Raw genomic sequence first — 12,653 nt, 5'->3', positions numbered from 1 at the left:
AATTTCTTCCATCTCTGGAAACAAATTCAGCAATGAGAATTGAAAGTCACCACGTGGAAGGTTTCAAGGATTTAGGTCTACCTATTGATGTCTAAAGCATTAGTTAAGTTAGAAAAAAATACGCGCACACACGCGCACGCACACACACACATACCCCTATGTATTCAGTACCAGGAAACATGACTGACTGCATGGTACAGTCATCCAACAGAAAGCACACAATAACTGAAGCCAATGTAGAGAAGCAAGTTATGACGTGGATCTACAATATTGTTGAGTGAAAAAGCAGATTACAAACAAAAATCTGATTTTTAAGGGAGAGGAAACATACACAAGCATAGGAGAAAAGAGATGAGCAGATGACTTGGAAAGATACAAATTTCTGATAGTGGCACCTTCTGAGTGGTAGAATTATATAGGTAATATTTTCTAGTTTTGCCTAAAAAATTGCTGAATTTCTTAAGAAGGTTTTGCTTTCCATATTATAAAACAGCCATCACCCCGGGAAATTTAGCCTTCAGCACAAACTCTACATAGTGTTCAAAATTTGTTAAGTTTAAGAGTCAACCTATTTTGAAAGACATTTAAAATGATGACCAATATTTAAACCTATGCATTAATATTTTTCAATCACATGCTTTAAATTTTGTAATTTTGGTAAGGTTAAGCTTTAGATCCATCTTGAAAAGGTAAGTGTTCTATTTGTCTTTAAAATATGACCTACAATATGCCAGCTTTTAAACAGTGAATGGTGCTCAAAAATCGCAATATAAATTCAGGCAGTATTCCTTACATAGAATGTGTAATTGCTTCTAATACTGCTTTTTTTCCACCAGTTATGAAAACAGAACAATTATCTAAGCATCTAATTATTCAGGTCCTTTGTTTCTTCTCCATTCTGTTAGTTTTATAGTAATTTTAAGGCCTGTGAGGATGAAGTTGTCTGTGACAGTTACCACAAAGGTTACTATAAGCAGACAAATCTCAAACAAGTTTATCACCGCTACCATCCCCACCATAAAACTGTCTTAATCAAGGGCAACACAATTCAAGGTTAGCCAAGACAACCTCTTTACCTGTCACTGTTTAAGAAAAGAATTTTTGGGTCTTATTTAGAAGTAACTTTCTGTATCTATTTTTCTCCATAAATCCACTGAGATCAATGTGTGGCTCTATCTCGAGCATCAGCAAGCAAAACTGCCTGCTAGAATGTTCAGTTTTTGTATCTTTCCAAATATAGGACACAGCTATCTTCAGGGATTTCGTATTATTTGAAAACTGATGCACAAACTTCTTGAAAGTTCAGAGATAAAGCAGTTATGATTCTTCTGAAGGCTGGTTATGGGACACATTACTTTCAAACTTTGCTGTTCAATAAACGTGTGGTGGAGAATCAAGTAAACTGACAGAATTTCCATATAAAATTCTAAGTGCTCTGACAACAAAATCAACTTAAAATACACACACACACACACACACACACACACACACGTTTTTCCCTGCTAACCATTTTACAACTAAACAACCAAGTTGCTGACCCAGAGCCCACAAAAGGAGGGTCAAAGGTCTAACACTTGGTAAAATTAAAATGCATACATACCTGTGTGAGCTAAAAAAAAAAAAGCTTAAGTATTCAAAGACAGACAGCAATTACAGCTACTGCGAACATCATTGTAAGCAAACTGAGGCAGAGAAAACCAACATGCTGAAGAGGATTTGAACCACCTAAGCTGCAGAAACCCGCTGGATGGTTTCCTAGGTTCCGAGCTGGCATTATCTTTCGGGATGATCTTCTAGAAGAGATCACATAACACTGTTACAAAGGCTCTGGAGAAAGGGACCCTGGCTTCATCACTCTGGCTCTCCAGGCATGCTTTACATTTGGCAGTGACTATCTCCAGTCAACTCAATTCCCTACCCCTCAACTAGCTGACATTTATCAAATACTGCCCTTTATCAAGTCTAAGTAAGTTTAACTGTGCCCCCCACACTAAGAAAAAAATCAAGATACTAAGGGATATACTATTCACAAAAGGGAAATATGTATCTTCTTCATATATATGTTCCTTTCAAGGAAGGGTACAAAAATGGGGATGAGGGAGGATAGACAACCACTATGAATTTGACCCTATATTATAAATCGGTCAGATAAATGAAAACAATTCCTCTGGACTGAAATTGATATGGCTCTGATGACTGGAGAAACATCAGGGTCCTTGGGCTCACATCGGTTAAACAACATGGATGCAGAGGAGTGGTTTTAAGGAGCAGAAAGTTTAATAGGCAAGAAAGAAGAAAGGCTCCCCCCTGTACAGAGAAAGCGGGGCTCCGAACAGAGAAAAAGCCCCATGTGCAGCAGAAAAGTACTTGGTTATATTGGGAGGCTGGAGGAGGTGGTGTCTGATTTGCATTGGGCCCAGGGAATCGGTTTGACCAGGCATGTCATTCATGTAGCCCAAGAAAAACGTGGCCCTCCCACTCTAGCCTTTTAATTTGCAAATGTAGGTCACCATATTGTCCTGCACACAGGGTCTTCTGGAGGTGTCACCTTGAGGCGGTGACTAGAAGAAGAGGGCGGGAATTTTCATGTTGAATGGACTCAGTTTCCAAGTGCTGACATTTGCATATTAAAGCTCGGCAGCCTGCAGTCCCAGCTACTCAGGAGGCTGAGGCAGGAGATGCAACTATAACTGGGAGGAGGAGGTTGCAGTGAGCCGAGATCACATCACTGCACTAAAGCCTGGTCTACAGAGTGAGACTCCGTCTCCAAAAAAAAGAAAAGAAAAGAAATGTTTCAGGAGTTGTTTCTATTAAAAGGGAAAGCCTTACTGAGGACTCCTTTCCCTCTCTATCTGCCTAATATAATTTCTGAGTAACTCCTCTACTAAAAGTACCACTTAGGTGCTTCATATGACAGTTCTGATATTTCCCAATGCTCCTCCACAAATTAAATTTGGAAAGGTAATCCGTCCCAGGAGGGCAAACCAAAGAAAAAGTCCTAGGCTCCTGAGTCAAGGTTTGTTCATTCCTTTCTACAGGTTTGACTGGACTACTTTTTAATCACAGTAAAAATGACAAAAATGCAAGATGAAGTTAACAGCATAGATTTATTTCCCATGAAAAGCTGTTATAAAGCATTCTCAAAATAAAGTGTTATTCAGCCACAAATGACATCATCACTTTTTTATTCATAGGGCACAGTATCGTTGCCAAAGAGCTTTCCTCTATATGTTCTCTTGCAGGGCAAAAAATATCTATTTTATACAGAAACACAGTTAAAAAAGTGATTTACTTAAGGTCCTAACTACTAAATAAAAGCTAAACTATTCACTTCCTCCTAGATTCAGAGAGAACTCCAACATTTTCTAAATTTTAGTATCTTGTCATTGGGGTAGGCACTTTTTGGCAAAAATGAATAGACATTTAATTAGTCAACCAAAAAAAAACCTTATTAGGTACAGTAAGTTCTTCAAAAGTTTAACTTGTTCAACTTCCTTGTTCTTTGTTCCTAAGAACAATTTCCCTGTACCTTCTCGGCCCTACTTACCTGATTAGTTATCTGCTCAGTTACTCTTCCCATCAGTATCAACCTGTAACTCACATTCCCTCTCCCTTCCTTATTAGGGAAAATACTCGCGATAGCAAATCAGGTCCGATTAGATCGTGAGGTCCGACCCCAGCCCATGGGGGAATGACACAGAAGTAGGGACTGCGTTAGGGATAAAAAACCCCTGCTCTAGAGAGAACCCACTCGGTGTGCTCTTGCAATTGTGACTAACCCAAGCAGCACTCTTTTGCAGAAGTTGTCTTGCTGAGAAAACCGTTTTTGCCTGAGTGCTGGTTCTTCCTTGTGGCACTGATCATTTGTTTCTAACAATCTGGGGGCTTGTCCGGGATTCCCATTCTCCTCTAGGGAAAGGGTCTCTGGTCAACTCTAGTGAGGAGAGGCGTCCCACTGCCTCATTGAGGTGGCCTCATGGTGAGTGATCAGGACTCACCCAGTGTGACGAATAAACCCGGACTCTCAGCAATGTGGAAAGGAACAGACCAACAACTTAGAGAAAAGAATCCTCACATACCACGGAGACCAGGTAACCATGCGCACACACCAAAGTAAGAAACTTCACAAGAGCAACAAAATATTTCCTTGGTGGTTGGGATATCTTGGAGATTGAAAGTGTGTGTTGAAATTCACAACTGAGTGAGAAGCAAGTGTTCAGTCCAGATCTGCGGTTCTGTGGACACCTTATACTGCTTAAGGTGGCCCTTCCGTAAAGCAGTCCGGGTCAGGGGTTTCTACTAAACCTGCCATTGCTAAGAGGAACCCAATGTTCCCACAAGGGAAGCAGCCAGGGAAGGACAAAGTGAAACGAGAAAAGTGCAAGAAACCTCCAGCAGGGGGGTTGAGCCTCTAGGAAAGGAAAGGAAAGGTGAGAAATCTCCAGTAGGGGAGGTTGAGCCACACACAAACCTCTGGTAACTGGGAAGGCAAGAAATTTCTAATAGGAGAAATGAAGCCTCATCCCAAACCCTTTTTAAGATGGGAAATACCCCAAGTAAGGTAGGGGACAAAAAGAATAAAGCTAGCAACACTAACATTCCTCCTGATACTCCCCTAGGGCTTATGCTAAAATACTGGAAAGAGGATGAAAGGACTAAATACAACAAAAAGCAGCCAATGATAAAATACTGTTGCTTCATTTGGACTCAGGAACCAATCCTCAAGCCCTCAGTCTTGTGGCCAAAGTTTGGGTCAGATGAGGATTGGATTTGTCAGCTTTTAATAGGACATGTTAATGACAAGAGCGCATAGTCTATTTCCAGGAGGAAACAGACTATTCTCTATGTTGGTGACAAGGACCTGTCCTTCTTTACCCTCTAAAGATTGGAGGGAGCAAGTCAGAAATTAACTCCTCTGAGAAAGATAAGGTCCCTATTCCTAGACAGCTCACCAACACATGGAACCTCCTCTACCACCTTCCCCTGTCCAATACCCCTAACCCTAACCTCCCTCCCCCTCAAGTAGAGGCAGTTGTCATAGACCCTTCTCCTACCCACATCATTCCCCCTACTTATAACCCTGCCTCTTGGGAATTGTCCCAAGAGCCTGCTCACTGCCAGCCTAAGTACCCTTCCCTGAAAGGACTTCAACATGAGATAGAGCAATGTAAAAAGGCTATTCAGGACTTCCCCTTCCTCTCCAACTTGGAAGAATCAGCTCCATCTCTCTTCCCCTTAAGAGAGGTATCCCTAGGAGGAGAAGCCAGCATTGGCTTTGTAAATGCCCCTTTAACCAGCTCAGAGGTCCGAAACCTAAAAACAGAGCTCAAGCCACACTATTAGATGACTCATATGGAGTAGCAGATCAAATTAACCAATTTCTAGGACCACAGTTATATACTTGGGCTGAGTTAATGTCCATCCTAGGCATCCTCCCCTCAGGGGAAGAAAGAAGCATGATCCATAGAGTTGCTATGGTAGCCTGGAAACATGAACACCCTCCTGGCATCATGCAGCAGATCAAAAATTCCCCAACCAAGACCCCGGTGGGACAACAGTAATGCAGCTCACCGAGAGGATATGCAAGAACTTAGGGAAATGATTAAAAAAAAAAAATGGGATTCGGGAGTCAGTACTCCAAACCCAAAATCTTACTCGAGCATTCGACATACAACAAAGGAAAAGATGAAGGGCCTATGGAATTTTTAGACAGATTGAAAGAACATGTGCTGACGAGTTGATGGGTGCAGCACACCAACATGGCACAAGTATACATATGTAACAAACCTGCACGTTATGCACATGTACCCTACAACTTAAAGTATAATAATAATAATAAATAATCAAAAAAAATCAAAAAAAAAAAAAAAAAAAAAAAAAAAAAAAGAACAAATGAGAAAATACACTGACCAAGATTTAGAAGATCCTCTAGGGCAGGGAATGTTAAAGCTTCATTTCATTACTAACAGCCAGATAGCACAAGGAAATTACAAAAATAGAAAACTGGAAGGACCGTCCCATGAACGAAATTTCTCAGAGAAGCTCAGAAAGTGTGTGTAAGGAGGAACAAGGAGAAGCAAAGACAAAAAATGAAAATGATGTTATCCACCTTCCAACAGGGGGCCCCAAAGGATAAACACACCGGTATTACTCTCCATTGCCAGGAGACCCATACACTCCCAAACAAAGCCTCCCAAGAGCCAAAACCTATAGAGATCCTAGGCCCCCACTTCCTAAGCCATATGAAGAACATAAGGAGGCAAAGTGAAGAAACACAAAAATAGAGAGAGGAGACAGAATGAATGCTTCAATTGTGAGAAAGTAGGCCACTTCAAGAGGTACTGTCACGAATTAAAACCAGAAAGAGAAGTTGTCCCACTTATGACCTTTGAGGAGGAATGGGGGGTTAGGGGCTCTGTCTCTTTTACCTTGAATCCCACCAAGAGCCCTTGATAAATTTAGAGGTGGGACCCAAATCTGAACTTATGACCTTTTTAGTAGACTCGGGAGCAACCGCTCCTCTGTCTGTTACCTTCCCCTACAATATAGCCTGATCCTCAAAGGAACTTGTAGTCTCAGGGGTAAAAGGAGAGGGAATCAAAGTAAAAAGTTTAGAAGAAACAGAAATTAGATGTAAAAACCGCTCAGCTAATGTTGAATTTTTGTTAATTCCAGAGGCAGGAACTACTCTATTCGGAAGAGACTTAATGTTAAAATTAGGTATAGGTTTACATGTTGGCTCAGAAGGATTCTGCACTTCATTAAACCTGCTCATCACTGCAGACGAAACATACATTCATCCTGATGTTTGAGCAAGGGAAGGAAATTGGGGAAAACTCCTAAATCCTCCTATACATATAAAGTTAAAAAATCCTGGAGAAATAGTAAGAAGAAAGCAATATCCTATTCCTTTAGAAGGCCTAAAACCTGTCATTGAAAGCCTCATCAAGGATGGGCTCCATGAACCCTGTATGTCCCCTTATAACACCCCAATACTGCCTGTGAAGAAACCAGATAGGTCATATCAACTAGCACAAGACCTCTGGGCCATCAACCAGACAGTCCAGACTACCCACCCTCTTGTCCCTAATCCTTAAACCATTCTCAGTAAAATTCCACATGAACATCAATGGTTCACAGTAATAGATTTAAAAGATGCCTTTTGAGCATGCTCCTTGGCTGAGGACAGCTGAGACATTTCTGCTTTTGAATGGGAAGATCCCCATTCTGGATGAAAGCAACAGTATCGATAGACAGTTCTACCCCAAGGCTTCACAGATTCCCCTAATCTTTTTGGTCAAATTCTGGAACAAGTGTTAGAACAAGTTTATAACAAAATGTATACGTCTGCTCCAGTACGTAGATGACCTATTAATATCTGGTTAGGCTGTAGAAAAGGTATCTGCTTTCTCCATCCATATCCTTAACCATTTGCAAGGAGACGGGCTATGGGTTTCAAAGGGAAAGCTTCAATTTGTAGAGCCTGAAGTTAAATACCTAGGACACTTAATAAGTAAGGGCAAACGAAAGATAGGCGCCAAGAGAGTAGAAGGGATTGTATCCATACCTTTGCCTAAGACTAAACAAGAACTCAGAAAATTCCTAGGGATAGCTGGATATTGCCGTTTATGGATTGACTCATATGCACTAGTCACAAAGCCTCTCTACCTAAAACCTACCCAAGAAAAGCCTGACCCTCGCCTGTGGACTTCTGAAGAAATCCACCAGGTTGAGGAGCTAAAACATCTGCTTATAACTGCCCCTGTTTTAGCTTTGCCTTCCCTAGAGAAGCCATTTCACCTTTCTGTTAACATAAACAAGGGGGTAGCTTTAGGGGTCCTTACCCAAGAACACGGAGGTCACCAGCAACCCATGGCTTTCCTATCAAAAGTTTTAGATCCTGTAACCTGTGGATGGCCTGAATGTTTCAATCCACTGCAGCTACCACCTTGTGAACTGAAGAAAGCAGAAAACTAACCTTTGGGGGGAAAGTTAGTTGTAAGCACACCCCATCAGGTTATAACGACCTTAAATCAAAAGGCAAGAAAACGGCTTACTGACTTGAGAATTTTAAAGTGTGAAGCTATCCTGTTAGAAAGAGATGATTTAACACTAACACTGATAATTCACTTAACCCAGCAGGTTTCCTGACTGGAGATCCAAATCTAAAGAGACCTGAGCACTAGTGCTTGGATTTAATTGATTATCATACAAAAGTTAGGCCTGATTTAAGAGAAACCCCTTACAAAACGGGGCAGCACTTATTTATAGATGGCTCTTCCCAAGTAATTGAAGGAAAAAGGCATAATACATACTCAGTAGTCGATGGGGAGGCACTTGAAGAAGTAGAGTTAGGAAGACTGCCCAATACTTGGTCTGCCCAAACATGAATTGTTTGCATTAAATCAAGCCTTAAAGCACTTGCAAAACCAAGAAGGGACTATTTATACTGATTCCAAGTACACCTTTGGGGTAGCTCACACCTTCGGAAAAATTTGGACTGAACGAGGTCTTATTAACAGCAAAGGCCAAGACCTGGTCCACAAAGAATTAATCACCCAAGTATTAGATAACCTCCAGCTGCCAAAAGAAATAGCTATTGTCCATGCTCCAGGACATCAGAAATGTGTTTCTTTTCAAAGCGGAAGGAATAACCTAGCAGATCAAATAGCCAAACAAGCTGCCGTTTCCTCTGAAAACACCTGTTTTTCACTTAGGCCCTTGCCTTCCTCCCCTGGCTGCAGTTCCCATCTTTTCTCCCGCTGACAAGGAAAAATTAATAAAAAGAGGAGGCAAAGAAAATTCAGAAGGGAAATGGGTGTCACCAGACCAAAAAGAAATATTATCCAAACCGCGTGTGAGGGAAATTCTCTCTCATCTGCATCAAGGGACTCCTTAGGGACTTCAAGCTATGTGTGATGCAGTCCTCGGGTTCTACAGATGTATAGGAATTTATACTTTCGCAAGGCAAGTTACAGATAGTTGCCTAGTATGTAAGAAGACTAATAAGCAGACCCTCAGAAAACCATCTGTTGGAGGGAGAAATCCAGGATTAAGGCTGTTCCAAAGTGTCCAAATTGATTACACCAAAATGCCCCCAATCAGTCACTTAAAATACTTACTAGTGATAGATCACCTTACTCATTGGGTAGAAGCTACTACCTTTTCAAGTGCAACTGCTAGTAATGTAGTCAAGCCACTAACTGAAAATATTATACCCAGGTTTGGATTAATAGAAGATGTTGATTCAGACAATGGGACTCATTTCACTGTACCTGTTGTTAAGAAACTAGCCCAAGTTCTAGATATAACATGGGACTACCATAACCCCTGGCACCCACCTTCATCAGCAAGAGGAGAAAGAATGAATCAGACTCTGAAAACTCACCTAAGCAAATTAGTCCTAGAGACTCAGTTGCCATGGACTAAATGCCTCCCCATGGCCTTGTAAAGATTCCAAACTGCCCCTCAGAAAGATGTCGGCTTATCTCCTTATGAAATGCTGTGTGGGTTGCCCTATCCACCCTCTGCTGACATTCCTCATTCAGAACAAAAGATCTGTTTCTCAAGAACAATATACTTGGTCTATCCTCCACTTTCTCTTTCCTTTGGACTAAAGGCCTCTTGGCACAGATACCACCCCTTGAATTTCAGTTCACCACCACCAGCCCAGAGAGAGACGACACTTTCATCAAAGGTTAGAAGAAGGGAGGCTCAAGCTTCCCGGAGGCTGAAGGAGAAGGATCACTTGAGCCTGGGAGGTCAAGGCTACACTAAGCTGTGACTGTGCCACTGCACTTCAGTCTGGACAAAAGAGTGACACTCTGTCTCAAAACAAAAACAAACAAACAAACAAAAAAGATGTAACACATTATAACTGTCAGACCATTTGTTGCAACCTGGGCTACAATTTTTTTCTTTAAACCCAAAAGAACTTCTGACCAGGTAAATACAGTCTTTTTTTCTCTTTTAATGAAGAATCTACTTTATAAAGTACCTTCCCTTATCAGTGAGAAAGAAAAGGAAAATACAAAAGAGCTGAGTCAAATTTGGAGTCAATAAAGGTTTGCAGCTCTTCAGACAAGAACCCTTTCCACGAATTCTAAAAGTAAATAACAAGCATGTTAAAAAAAGATTTCATTTTATGAAAGATTCTGCATCAAAACCTTTTACAAAAATAGTATACAAAACCCACTAAACATCCTGTTCCATCTTCCACTCTGAAATCACTACTTGGTCTAAATTCACAGTTCCATTAATAAAAATGAACACAGTAAAACAGTACTCTATGTCTCCATCCCACCCAAACAATTATCTTCAAATGATGTCCAGATTTCTGTACACTATTTGTGAATCCTACCTAGGTCTTAAAAAAAACATCTCAGCTTTAGAGGAAAATCACTGGTTAATTAAAATGTCATTTAAGGTTGTATTTGTTTTCTATGAAGGGATAATAATGGGATATTTTATTTTCATTTATTACTAAAACAACACCTTTCATTGTTAGAAATATACTCCCATTTCAAGATATGTTTCAAAGCAAATTATATTCTTCAACTAGCCACTTTCATAGGTGTTTTGAATGCAATATTTTATTATAAAGCCTTGGCTGGCCTCCAGAGTTAATTAGCACCAAGATGGGTTTATTTTCAAAAGACACGACATTCTTTTCGGCCTTCAAAATGTTTTCATCAAAAATTACTATGTATCATACAAATAATATGCTCACTGTAAACATTTAAACGATTCAAAGACAAAGTAGAAAGTCAGTCTCCACCTACCTGCCCTCTAAGATGTCACTACTTATGCTTAACATATTTTATTTTTAAAAAGGAGGGGAAACCGCATCATAACTACTTTAAAAGGCCTTTACAACTTCTTTGTAATTACACACACACAGAGACACACACACACACAGAGTGGGGAAGGAGAGGGCGGGGTCGGGGGAAAGAGGGAAGGACAGACAGACACATACACTAACCACTGATAATTTACTTATTATAATAAGTCAATGTAAGACTTATTATTAAACATACCAAAAAAGCGAGAAAACAGAGACGGGTGGGAGATGGGCCTGCAATTTCAACATCCGAGGTCAAAACAACTTATTAGGAGATAATTTAGAATGTCTTCTTGTCAACCCTATTTGGGGAAAATATTGCTTTGATAAAAGGTTACAGACTAACATCAAAAAGGAGCTGCCTTTTGAAGGTCAATCAATCCTTTGGTTTTAGGAAAAACTAAAATATTACAAAACACTGACAGTAAAACATACAGAGAACTCAAACTGATCTAACTGCACTTATCCTCTCCTTGCCAATTATCCTTTATCACTAATTTTCCCAAACTACTATTCTATTAGTTTCATATTGCTGTTACAACAAATTATCACAAACTCAGCGGCTTAAGACAACACAAATGTATTATCATATTATCATTTCTGGAAGTCAGAAGTCTGAAATGACTTTCATTTGTTTAAAATTCAAGGCGCTGGCAGGGCTGTGTTCCTTCTAGAGTCTGTGTGGTGAAAGTGTTCTTTTGCCATTTCCAGCTTCTAGAGCTGCATTCCGTGGCTCATGGGCTCCTTCCTCCATGTTCTAAGCCAGCAGTGTAGCATCCTCAAATCTCTGACTCTGACCACTGACTCTCCTGATACTCCCTCTCTCACTCATGAGAACCCCTGTAACTACACTGGGACACTCAGATATTTCAGAATAACCTCCCATCTTGAGATCCTTAACTTAATCAAGTATGAAAAGTTCCTTTTGCCATGTAAGGTAAATAGTCACAAGTTCCAGGGATTAAGAAGTGAATAAATTTGGGGGAGCCATCCTTCTGCATAACACAACTACTTGTTTACAACAGTTCCCTAATCAAAAATCTTTAATAACCAAAACCAGACAAAGACATCACAAGAAAACTACACAATATATCTCTCTGTATAGACACAAAAGTCCTCAAAATACTATCAAGACGAATACAGCAACATATAAAAAAGATTGTGCAGCAGGATCAAATGATACTTATCTCAGGAATGCCAGGTTGGCTTAACATTCAACCAAGGTAGCCTGGCAACAGAGCAAGACCTTATCTCTAAAAATAAAGATAGGCCAGGCATGAAGGCTCATACTGTAATCCCGGCACTGTGGGAGGCCGAGCTGGAAGGATAACTTGAGCCTAGCCTGGGCAGCATAGTCAGATCTCGTATCTACAAAAAATAAATAAAAAATAGCTGGGCATGGGTGCACATGCCTGTGGTTCCAGCTACTCAGAAGGCTGAGGTGGGAAGATCACTTGAGCCTAGGAGATCGCAGCTACAGGGAGTCATGGAATACCCTGTCTCAATAAATACATAAATAAATAGCCAGGCATGGTGGCTCACACCTGTAGTCCTGGCTGCTCAGGAGGCTGAGGTGGGATGATCCCTTAAGCCCAGGAGTTTCACGATGCCGTGACCTATGATCATGTCACTGCACTCCAGCCTGGGTGACACAGCAAGGCCCCATCTCTTTAAATAAATAAAAACTATTTAATTCAGTCAATGTTAATATATCACATTAATGAAAGGAAAAAAACCCACATGGCCATCTCAACACAGAAAGATCACCTGACAAAATCCAACATGTTTTCATCATAAAAATAGTCAAACTAGG

The sequence above is a fragment of the Macaca thibetana genome, chromosome 7 (genome assembly GCF_024542745.1).
Source record: "Macaca thibetana thibetana isolate TM-01 chromosome 7, ASM2454274v1, whole genome shotgun sequence".
Classification (NCBI taxonomy): domain Eukaryota; kingdom Metazoa; phylum Chordata; class Mammalia; order Primates; family Cercopithecidae; genus Macaca; species Macaca thibetana.
This window is presented reverse-complemented; position numbering follows the sequence as displayed.